General features: G+C 37.7%; 1 non-coding gene across 1 annotated transcript; it reads left to right on the forward strand.

Annotated features, from left to right (window-relative positions):
• Positions 1 to 1,094: 1,094 nt before the first annotated feature.
• On the forward strand, positions 1,095 to 1,178 carry TRNAL-UAA (transfer RNA leucine (anticodon UAA)). Its single transcript has one exon. It is a non-coding gene; the product is annotated as a tRNA-Leu (tRNA).
• Positions 1,179 to 12,480: the final 11,302 nt, after the last annotated feature.

Consider the following 12,480-nt stretch of genomic DNA (forward strand, 5'->3'; position numbering starts at 1 on the left):
GCGGGGGGTCTCCCTGGGGGTCCCCCACCCCCCTCCCCCTTGACTAGTGGTCAGTTGGGTGCGCTCGACCACTGGACAGTTGGGTGCGCACCCCAAACTGACCACTCGGACACTAGGGTATGAACAATGCAACAGTGCTAATAAACAAGATAGCTATGAAATCGTAAGTTATAAAGACAGCGATATTGAAGGAAAAGTGGAGAACTTGTAATAGCACGCATGGCTCAGCATGAGGTCCAACTTGTGAGAACTTGTATTCGCGAACGGTGTGGACGCGTGTTTAAATTATGCAAAAGGTGTGGGAGGAGTTACAATCTTCTGCCGACGAATGACATTCATCGTCGTGTTGTATTAGCTATAATTAATGTCTGAAAGTATATGGTGGGGGATTATAAAGGGGTGTGTAGTTATATATTAAATAAAGCTACAATAGCTCGATTCGGTTTACTTTTACTAGTATTCAGGAGTAAACAGCATTCAACAGAATTCGTCATGTCGGAAGATTTTCAATTGTGCTTAGCACCAAAGAGAAAATTCCTAAGGAAGCTTCTGAAATCATCTGCAACACCTAGGAATTTGATGAAGATTTATGGCGATAATCAGCTTCGTGAAGAAACATCGCACGTGTACGTGTGTGGTTTTTTTTAATTTTATTGGGCTATTTTACTACGCTGTATCAACATCTATGTTATTTAGCGTCTGAATGAAATGAAGGTGATAATGCCGGTGAAATGAGTCCGGGGTCCAGCACCGAAAGTTACCCAGCATTTGCTCATATTGGGTTGAGGGAAAACCCGGGAAAAAACCTCAACCAGGTAACTTGTCCCGACCGGGATTCGAACCCGGACCACCTGGTTTCGCGGCCAGATTCGTTGACCGTTACTCCACAGGTGTGGACACGTGTGGTACACCAGCCTTAAGCTTCATAGGGGACGTTGACCATGCCGAGGCCTCGCATGCGGAGATGTGCGACGGTCAGTATCACAGTTACTGCTGCAGCCAACCACGCAGCGAAGGATTACAAAGCTGGGGAAATCCTTGCAGCGATGGCTGTGCAACATATAAAGGATTAATGGCTAAGGTGAGTACAATAAGCCGCATTGGCCGAGTGGTCGAAGGCGACTGAGTTAAGTTCAGTTCTCTGTGTAGAGGCGTGGGTTCGAATCCCGCATGCGGTATTACAATATTTTATTCTTGTACGATTCGAATCCAACTTGTTGGAAAAGTAGTAATTTTTTCAATTTTTAATTGTTGCAGATGATGATTCCTGAACAGAATGTTGACCAGGCGGAGCAGTCTTCAAGCTGTAGTGAGCTGCGTGTTGCAGCCCAAGATACTGCTGATGCTGAAGACAGTGAAAATCTTTGCGAGTGTTGTGGGGATGATTGTGTGCCACTATTGAAGAATACGCCAATCCCAACAATAACAATAGACGAATTCAAACATTAATCGTGTATAGACAGTGTTTTGTATAGCGTGTTTTGTGTGGTTTTACTGTGTTTTCTAATAATGTGTGTCTGGTTTGCAGTTATTACAGTTTGTGTGCGTGTGTGTGGTCCGTGTTTGTAGTTATTTGTTTTTTTTTAATAAAGGTCAAAATTTAAAGTATTATTGGAGTTATTCATAGAAAAGAAATTGTTTTCCCGTTATGTAATCCTACACCACACCTTACATGGGAACCGTTGTCATAATTAGGAGCCTAGGGTGGGTGAATGGGTAACCTTACCATCCCAGACGTTAAGTGGGAAAAATTTTAATGTGATCATATTAGGAATGGGAGTATGCATTTTAGGAAAAAACGAAGGAAAAGAAAAAAACGAAAACAATTGAAATATAATTAAATAATCTTACATTTATTGCATAACATTATTAACTACAAAGAAAAGTTTGCCTGTAGCAAAACTGAAATGCTTCACAATAATTATTCATTACTATTAGTATTTAGCCATTTCTTTAGAATTTTTACGTTTTGCAGAGCACATTTCATATTATTTAAGTCATGATACATGCGATATGTTTTTGTTGGGAAAGTTTTTTGCAACGCTGCTAAGTTTGGACAACCCAAGTCATCCATATTCCAAATAATTAAATTGTTTATGTATTTTTCTGAGAATAGTTTCTTTTGCACACCTTTAACGTACACTGCGGTATATTGAGTAAGAATGTTCTCAAGAAGTGATGGTAACTCTGAATATTGGATGTAGCCGGTATCCCACGGGATTCCATGGACGTATTTCTCGACGTACCATTGCGATGTTTCATCGGGATAAGTGTTTGGCGGTGGTCTGAAGATGTAATGCCCCTGTAGTCCAGAACTGCCTGATGATACAGCTATCTCCTTTGCGATGAAATCCGATTTAAGCCTTGAGTGAAAGCCTTGTATGTCAACAATGCAGAAATCCATATTCCGCGTCAGTCTTAGGATATAACACGAACAAAGAAATTGTAGTCAGTGGTTGTTCCTACTTACTTACTTACAAATGGCTTTTGAGGAACCCGGAGGTTCATTGCCGCCCTCACATAAGTCCGCCATCGGTCCCTATCCTGTGCAAGATTAATCCAGTCTCTATCATCACACCCCACCTCCCTTAAATCCATTTTAATATTATCCTCCCATCTACGTCTCGGCCTCCCTAAAGGTCTTTTTCCCTCCGGTCTCCCAACTAACACTCTATATGCATTTCTGGATTCGGCCATATGTGCTACATGTCCTGCCCATCTCAAACGTCTGGATTTAATGTTCCTAATTATGTCAGGTGAAGAATACAATGCGTACAGTTCTGTGTTGTGTAACTTTCTTCACTCTTCTGTAACTTCATCCCTCTCCAGTGACTGAGCTAGAAGAACTGTGAACTGAGAACTAATAGTTCTGATTTGTAAATAGTGCTTTGTAAATATTAGTTAAGATTAATAGTTCATTGTTGTTCGTAATAGTCCAAGTAAATTGTCATTGTCGTCAGTGGATTGCGCTAACGAATACTGTGTTACTGTGTAGAAAGTGAAGAGTTATTGTTGTGGCAATAAATTACATTGTTGTTTAGTTTAAACGTTACAATATAATGCATAACACGTGCAATTGTTTTGTCATTCGTCGCATGAATCGCAGACGTGAATGTTTCCGCAATCTTGTCAAATGCGGTGCGATGAATATAGATAAGTGGGGAACGCCAGCGTTTGTAAGGTATATTAAGGAACTGAAAATACCAATCGACAGATAATTATTCCATGCAATCTATGAGAGTGAAAAATGTTCAAGCTCCTCTTGACGACTATGATGCGGCGAATAAAGAATACGTGGACAGTATTTTGGAAGAAGCTAAAAAGAATACGGATGCGGCTATTTCTTCAGCTATTGAATTTCATAATGAAGGAAATAAAGCGATACTTGAGAGATTATCTCAAACGAACAACGAAATGAAGGAAAAAGTTAACAGTGTTGTGCTAAGGAAATATGAATTACAAGAAGATATTAGAAGACTTAAAGAAACTATTAACATACTTATGAATCAAATAGAACATATTTACACAACCATTTTGACAATTGTTAGAAATACTCGTAGGTCATCCGAAAAATCATAATATAAATGACGGAATCAATACTGTCAAAGTTTCATTGTCTACCAAGATGCTGTTGAATAACAAAGACGCATTAAATCTGAAATCATTAAATATAGAAAAAATGTTAAAAATAAATATCTAGCTCTTAAGCTGGGAGAGAGAGATACGCAACGTAAACTTGCAGAAGTATTCAAACCTATAACCACTCCACTGACAGACATTGCAGCTGCAACTAGTAACAGAACGATGCCAGCAGCAAGTTCATTGCGTCAACCTGAACATAAGTCACCAAAGAAGAAAGTACAGGAAAAATTAGAAATGCCGACGCCGAAAAAATCTACTGTTTACAAGCCTGAAGAAGAGACATTACAAAATTAGCTTAGTGAACCATTAATCGAAATGGTTAAGAGAATGTACGGACACAAAATTGCGCCATACTTATCAAAGGTAATGGGCACGCATCGTAGTAGACAAATTGATAATATATACGGCATTAGGAAAGTTGGTACAAATTTTCGCATTGGAGATGCTGTTACAGAAATCGCCGACTATAAACTAACGGTGAAGAAAAATATATTTCTAGGTCGTCCTGGGCTTTACGAGCTTCTTTTTATGACTAATCCGAATAAAAATATGTACGATGATTTTGATTTAAATACATACAAAAAGATTTTGGAATTAACCAGTGCTCATAAAGAGAACTATGATAGAAATGCTTCTATTAACGCATTGAGCACTCTAAAAAAATATAAGAATATCATAAAACCTATGTTTTCTCGCGAAGAACCTACCTCAGTGGGTAGTGGAATACCTTGGCATATGCCCTGGAAGGAAGTTAATACATGTAATAAAATAGACTATAAATTCTGGGATAACGCTGATGGACTTGTAGACAGATTAAGGCTGCTCATTGGATCGTCAAACGCTGGAAACGTCTCACCGTAACGAAATTCAAGAAATCATACAAGAACTTAAAGAAGCGGACATCATAGAATGAATAAGGAAGGAATAGCATACGAGCTGCATAAACGTGCTCGAAAAACTTTCGTAAGAAGAAAGATCATAACTAAAGGCCTCTATGACATATCAAAGCGACTTGATTGATATGTCATCCTACTCGCGAGAAAATAAGGGAAAGAGATACATTTTGGTACTCATGGACGTCTATTACAAGTATGTGTGGGCCAGACCTCTAAAAAGTAAAACCGGTAAGGATGTTGCAGCAGCTATGGGTAACATTCTAATGAATTTGAAACGGGTTCCAAAATTCTTACACACTGACAAAGGAACTGAGTATTATAATTACCATTTCAAAGATTTAATGAAAAAATACAACATGAAGCACTATTCAGTTCATTCAACAATGAAAGCTTGTGTTGCTGAAAGATTTATGAGAACATTAAAGACGAATATGTTTCGAGAATTTTCAGCGCGAGGATCGTATACATGGTTGAATCTTTTACAAACTCTTATTGATAAATATAATAGCACAGTGCATTCAACGATAAAGATGAAACCTAAGGACGTTCTGGATAACAGTTTGCTGCTTTCGACCTACCGTCAAGGAGACATCTTGAGCAAGAAACCAAAGTTCAAAGCGGGTGAGTTCGTGCGAGTGTCTAAACATAAAACAGCGTTTAAGAAGGGATATCTTCCAAACTGGTCTACCGAGATCTTTAAAGTGGAGAGGGTTCAACCCACATCTCCCCCAACATTTCTACTTGAAGATTTGAAAGGCAGTCCAATTGTAGGAGCTTTCTATGTGGAGGAACTGCAGCGAACCAAGTACCCTGATATTTATCTAGTGGAAAGGATTTTGAAAAGAAAAGGTTCTAAGGTGTATGTGAAATGGCTAGGTTTTCCTAATACTGAAAATTCATGGATTCGTGAATCTGAATTACTTGATAAATGATACATGTTTATGACTCAGTGTTGTTATGTATATTAGCTGAAAATTAATAAAAAAAATGTATATAAACATTTCTTCATTTTATTATCCCATTCCCAAAACTGAAAATTGGAAAGGAGATGAAAGGGATATCCGTCCCGGTAATATCCTGAAACGTGCCCAACCCGAAGTTATGTTATGGAGGTTATATTATTAAAGTAAAAAAAAAAGGGAATACAAAGTTGAATGTAATATCTTTAATTCACATATACAATTTCATCGGGAACATGTACATAATGCATTACATTCCCTAGAGCACACACAGTCAAAGCACACATTCTTCTACAAGTTAGACCTCACGCACAGTTAATGTTCTGACCCACTTTTATGCGAGCACACACATGTTACAAGTTTGACCCCACGCACAGTCAGTGTGTTGACTCAGTTTCATATACATACGCGCTGTCACTGCGTTCATTCGCCTTTAGTTTATCAGCTGACAAATATAGCATATATTTGTTCTTTAACACTGTTTCCAAGATCTTCTCTGTTTTCAATATTCGTTTTTTAAACCTATCAGCTGACAAATATGGCATATATTTGTTCTGTAACACTGTTTCCAAGATCTTCTCTGTTTTCAATATTCGTTTTTTTAAACCTATCAGCTGACAAATATAGCATATATTTGTTCTTTAACACTGTTTCCGAGATCTTTTCTGTTTTCAATATTCGTTTTTTAAACCTATCAGCTGACAAATATAGCATATATTTGTTCTCTAACACCGTTTCCAAGATCTTCTCTGTTTTCAATATTCGTTTTTTAAACCTATCAGCTGACAAATATAGCATATATTTGTTCTCTAACACCGTTTCCAAGATCTTCTCTGTTTTCAATATTCGTTTTTAAACCTATCAGCTGACAAATATAGCATATATTTGTTCTTTAACACTGTTTCCAAGATCTTCTCTGTTTTCAATATTCGTTTTTTTAAACCTATCAGCTGACAAATATAGCATATATTTGTTCTTTAACACTGTTTCCAAGATCTTCTCTGTTTTCAATATTCGTTTTTTAAACCTATCAGCTGACAAATATAGCATATATTTGTTCTTTAACACTGTTTCCAAGATCTTCTCTGTTTTCAATATTCGTTTTTTAAACCTATCAGCTGACAAATAATGCATAGATTTGTTCTTTAACACTGTTTCCAAGATCTTCTCTGTTTTCAATATTCGTTTTTTTTAAACCTATCAGCTGACAAATATAGCATATATTTGTTCTTTAACACTGTTTCCAAGATCTTCTCTGTTTTCAATATTCGTTTTTTAAACCTATCAGCTGACAAATATAGCATATATTTGTTCTTTAACACTGTTAACAAGATCTTCTCTGTTTTCAATATTCGTTTTTTAAACCTATCAGCTGACAAATATAGCATATATTTGTTCTTTAACACCGTTTCCAAGATCATCTCTGTTTTCAATATTCGTTTTTTAAACATATCAGCTGACAAATATAGCATATATTTGTTCTTTAACACTGTTTCCAAGATCTTCTCTGTTTTCAGTATTAGTTTTTTAAACCTATCAGCTGACAAATATAGCATATATTTGTTCTTTAACACCGTTTCCAAGATCTCTGTTTTCAATATTCGTTTTTTAAACCTATCAGCTGACAAATATAGCATATATTTGTTCTTTAACACCATTTCCAAGATCTTCTCTGTTTTCAATATTCGTTTTTTAAACCTATCAGCTGACAAATATAGCATATATTTGTTCTTTAACACTGTTTCCAAGATCTTCTCTGTTTTCAATATTCGTTTTTTAAACCTATCAGCTGACAAATATAGCATATATTTGTTCTTTAACACTGTTTCCAAGATCTTCTCTGTTTTCAATATTCGTTTTTTAAACCTATCGGCTGACAAATATAGCATATATTTGTTCTTTAACACTGTTTCCAAGATCTTCTCTGTTTTCAGTATTCGTTTTTTAAACCTATCGGCTGACAAATATAGCATATATTTGTTCTTTAACACTGTTTCCAAGATCTTCTCTGTTTTCAATATTCGTTTTTTAAACCTATCAGCTGACAAATATAGCATATATTTGTTCTTTAACACTGTTTCCAAGATCTTCTCTGTTTTCAATATTCGTTTTTTAAACCTATCACGATCTAAAGCCATTTGCATCCATACTCCTTTTCTTTCTTCTTCGTCTCCGTTAGGTATTACATGTTTCCTAACTTCAGAGGAAAATCTTACTTCCTTTACGATGTCCATGTTTATACAAGTACAGAATGCTTCATAGGAATTTTATACACTACTTATATACATATTTACAACATGTGCCTTATACAAAACATAAAAAACATTAGATCGCAATTATAGTAAGGCCCGTCCATCACTATAATTACGAGCGAACATTCCTCACACTGTGCCCGCATTCCCAAGACATCTATGGCCATGCTCCAACGTGTTTATACCATCTGGCAAGATATGTCGCTTGTCATCGCGACGATCCAATGTTTTTTTATTAACACAGATAGTATAAACATTACGACGGTCTGACACTATTAGCCGATCCTTAGTATATGTGGTATCTCCTTCCTTCAGGCAATTTACATAGTCATTGAAAATAATTTCATTTTGAATCATGTTCTTCTTGATGCCTTTCAGTTTCTTTATAGATGAGGTTCCAAAATTTAGGGCATACATTTTTGCTCGTAATCCTACAAACGATTCAATATTCCTGCCAGCACTCTCATCTTTCATCATTCCTAAAGTTCCTTTATTCGCTAGCGAGAATAATGGATGGTCTGTAGGATACACACTTGTACCCAGGTATTTTGCCATGTTCTTCAGATCTTCATATAAATGTTGTGTTTCAATTGAATAAATAAACGAGTCGGTGTCCATATACCATAACTTTATTCGATCATGATAGAAGGGTTTCATGATCGAATAATGAAACTTATACATGAGGGTCTTTGACATATCCAAAATCGCCATCCCCACATACATGGCTTTATCAAACACCAATTTCGTCTTCGCGAGATGAACACCGACAAGATTTTCGTCATAAATAGTTCGATCAACAAAATTTGTTTTAGAAATTAATTTCTCAAGAGTTTTTGCATTTGAAACAAGACGAAAATGTATTCTTTTTCTGATGTTCTCCATGGTTTTGCCAAAAACTGCATTATTCATTAACTTATAGAAATCCTTTTCAAAATTATTAGTGGCCGCTTTTCTTTTTTCCTTATTTAGGTCGATGTATTTCTTAAGCCATGGAGACTGGCTAAACTCGATCGCTCTATGAATTTTGAGGAGCTGTAGACCATGTTCAAGCGCCTGCTTCAACGCCCTATAGTGGACCACATATTTCACTTTCTTTTCTAAGGTAGTGATTAATTTCTTCACTTTACTATTGGGCGGGCATTTCATTTCAGCGCAGAACGGAAGATCGGGATGTAATGCATGCAAACTACCTGGATATTCCAAGTCTACTTCCAAAATATAACCTTTCTCACTTGTATCTGACACGGACGTTACGTCCAGTGTCTCAATATCTTCATCCGATAACCACTTGAAATTATCAAATGGAAGATATTGGGACATTGCCCATCCATAGAGATTATTGGCATCGACGTAGTATAAGTAACTATGCGGTATGTTCGCGTTATACTCGCTACACCGATCGTTATTGGAAGCGGCATATCGAGTAACACATTGACAAATACCACCTCGGACGCCGCTCTCTATAAGCATTATCATGTCCACATCAGTTAGAAGCGAGAGTGGAACTTCTGTGTGTTTTAACACGGCGTTCAAAGCAAGTCCGGGAGCTGTGAAGTAATACAGGCAATCAGGGTCGTACGCCTGCATACACATTTCTCTGAAATTTTCAAAAACGTCAGCCAAAATTAGCGTATCACTCTTCAGATACACGTCTGAATATTCGCCCAGATTTTGAATTTCGAATGTATTCCAAACATGTACCGCGTGATCGTAATCGGAGTCCGAAATAATTTCATCATTTAGTCTATTATAAAATGCCGTTTTGGGCGGAAGACGGTCTTCGTTCAAATTGTCAAAACATGTGATGTAATCGTAGGGAAACACGCCCTTGCGACACACCAAATCGAATTTGTCCTCAAAGTGCTTTCTAGTTTCTATAAATTTTTCTTTCGGTAGATTCTTTGCCAGTTCAGCCAAGCTGCTAGACATGAATCGGAATGAATCGACAAACCTTAGCTTAAGATACGAATCATTCTTATATCTTGAAGGAATATATTTGCTGAATGAAATATATTTCTCGCAAGTATTAGGAATGACGACTATCCTATTGCTATCGAATCCCATTTCCTTCATGATAAAATGAGAGTCATAAGATGACAAATTGTGAACCACCACCAGTATGAATGACTGATCTCGGTAACTTAGATTGCATTTCCTATGAGCACTACCTCGATATATACCTGTGATATGACAATGATCTCTCACTTTATAATTCTCCTTTGTAAAATTGCCTTTTTTACAGATGTGGCAGACGGTGGAGTTTGTGAAATTTTGTTCCTGTTCGGAGGTCAGAGACGCCATAGGTTTCCTACTCTCGTTAAAAATGCGGTCAATTGAACTTACATCATTCAACAGGGGACTGCATGATATGTGATGCTGCGTCCGCCCCTCTAAATAACCTCAATTTCGTGTATTGATCTTCACTGTCTTTCAGAAGGTAGGAGTAACTGAAAGGAGCGTGTTTTTGATACCGATAGGTCCAACTGTTCTGAAGATTATTCTCACATCCAGAGATTGGTTGTAGAATAGATTCGAAATCCGCATAGATGACAAATCTTACTTTTTGACTATGGTGATATTTATCAAACTGTGTGTTATTTTAGGTATTTCACATCTCAACGGTTTGAAATACATACATAGATTTTTATGCTCCTTCAATATGTCTTCAGCTGACTTCTCACAACCGTTGCTGAAGGGGGCAAAGCAACGTTTGCACACTCTAACTTGGTTTGTGTTCTTCGTAAGTTGAGGACGGATGAAAGCATCAAAGTTCTCGATGCAGCAGTAATGGGTATCATCACCATTAGTAAAATATAACAAATTGCGATGATCTTCCAACTCCACATCAACAACCTTCAGTGGTACAATTTCATGTTTGTCATCCAGTCCGAAAATATTTATTGAAATATTATTTCTGCGTTCGAAGCGAAAAACATGTTTCAACTGCGCTGTTAATTGTATACATTCCCAATCATACATAACCTCCAAATCTGGTCTATTTTGGTACTGCATCCAGAGATCCTTATGTGATGTAATAAATTTCGGAAGAATGCAATACTTGAAACAGTATTTGTCAAATTTTCTAATATTAATAAGAGATTTGGAATATCTGAATTTGGAAGGCAAATTAAAAAATGCTGAAGCCTGTAGCGGATTATGTTTATTTATTCTAAGTTCCAAACTCCGAATGTTCAAATAAAACCATCTAGATCCTTTCATAGCACTATCCTCAGCTTCCTTGATTATCTTTTCAATATGCTTTCTTACTACTACCTTCAGATCATCATTCCTAAACACTGCTTGGTTCTTTGTTTTGAAGTTGTGGAGCGTCATTTCATTATTGATATATCCGAACTCGCACTCCACAAACAAATTGAACTTTACCGATGTGAAATCACACAAAACTTCTTCTAATTTATCTACAATATATTGAGAAACACTTTCTAAAACGGTAAGTAAATCGCGTGGAGGAAGATAAGATGCCAGATATGTTCTGACTCGAGTATTAAATGCTCTTCCAATGGGAATGAAGGCACTGACCTCATCATTGTTATCTGGCAGACGTCGGTCTTGATTGCGACTTGTAGTAGCACTGGGCTGAAACAATTACATAAGATTAATGATGTGTTTAATGACAGGGCAACAAATACAAGTATTACAAAATTGTATATATATTTTTCATTACTTACGTCGACAATCATATGAGAAGGCCCTGCTACTGGTGAAGCAGCCGGCTGTGGAACGATGTCATGCTGCGACGGTGCCATTGGTGGAGGATTCGTCTGTAACATTTATAAAAGAATATAATTATTGAAAAATATAAACTTAAATATATGGAAATCATTTAGTATTATACCATAAAGTACATACTTACGCTCGCGACATGTGCTGCAGATTTGTGCTCCTTGAAGTATCTTACGCTCTTGAAAGACGCGTTACAGAGGTTGCAGGGAACGTTGTCTGTACTGTGTACTTCTCGAGTGTGACGTCGCAGGTTTGATAGTGTTGTAAACAACCTGGGACACACATTACACTGGTATTCCCTGCTACCTTCATGTTTGTCGCGGCAGTGCTTTCTCAGATCTTTATTATAGGTATAAGACGCACCAGACAACTCGCACAGGAATCGCTGACGTTCCATCTTGGCCGGCGGTTGATAATATTATGACATGGGATTGAAACAGTTGATATAAATATACACAACTCCTGCTGCGAGGCCTCCTACACACATGGTCTGTATCAGCTGTTATGGAAACGGTTTTCAGCCGTTTCCGCCATATTGGGAGAGTCGCGAGAAAGGCGGGCGTGATATTGGAGTACTCCATCTTGGGAGTGACGCGAGTAACACCGGACGCCATATTGGCATTAAAACGCAAAAATATATTTTTTTTTTCGACTTAGCCCGCTTTTGCATAAAGTGTACTTACGCCGCTATTGCACTAAGGAAGAAATGTATTTGACGTCACACGGGTTCCCCTGGATCCGCCCTGCGGGGGGTCTCCCTGGGGGCTCCCCCACCCCCTCCTATCTTGACCACTGGACAGTTGGGTGCGCACCCTTTGGTTCTAGTCAAAAGTGCTGCACCCTAGTGTCCGAGTGGTCAGTTTGGGGTGCGCACCCAACTGTCCAGTGGTTAAGGGCACCCAACTGACAACTGGTCAACGGGGTGGGGGAGGGGGACCCCCGTGGGAGAACCCCCGCGGGGCGGATCCCGGGGAATCCGTGTGACGT

The sequence above is a fragment of the Periplaneta americana genome, chromosome 1 (genome assembly GCF_040183065.1).
Source record: "Periplaneta americana isolate PAMFEO1 chromosome 1, P.americana_PAMFEO1_priV1, whole genome shotgun sequence".
Lineage (NCBI taxonomy): Eukaryota > Metazoa > Arthropoda > Insecta > Blattodea > Blattidae > Periplaneta > Periplaneta americana.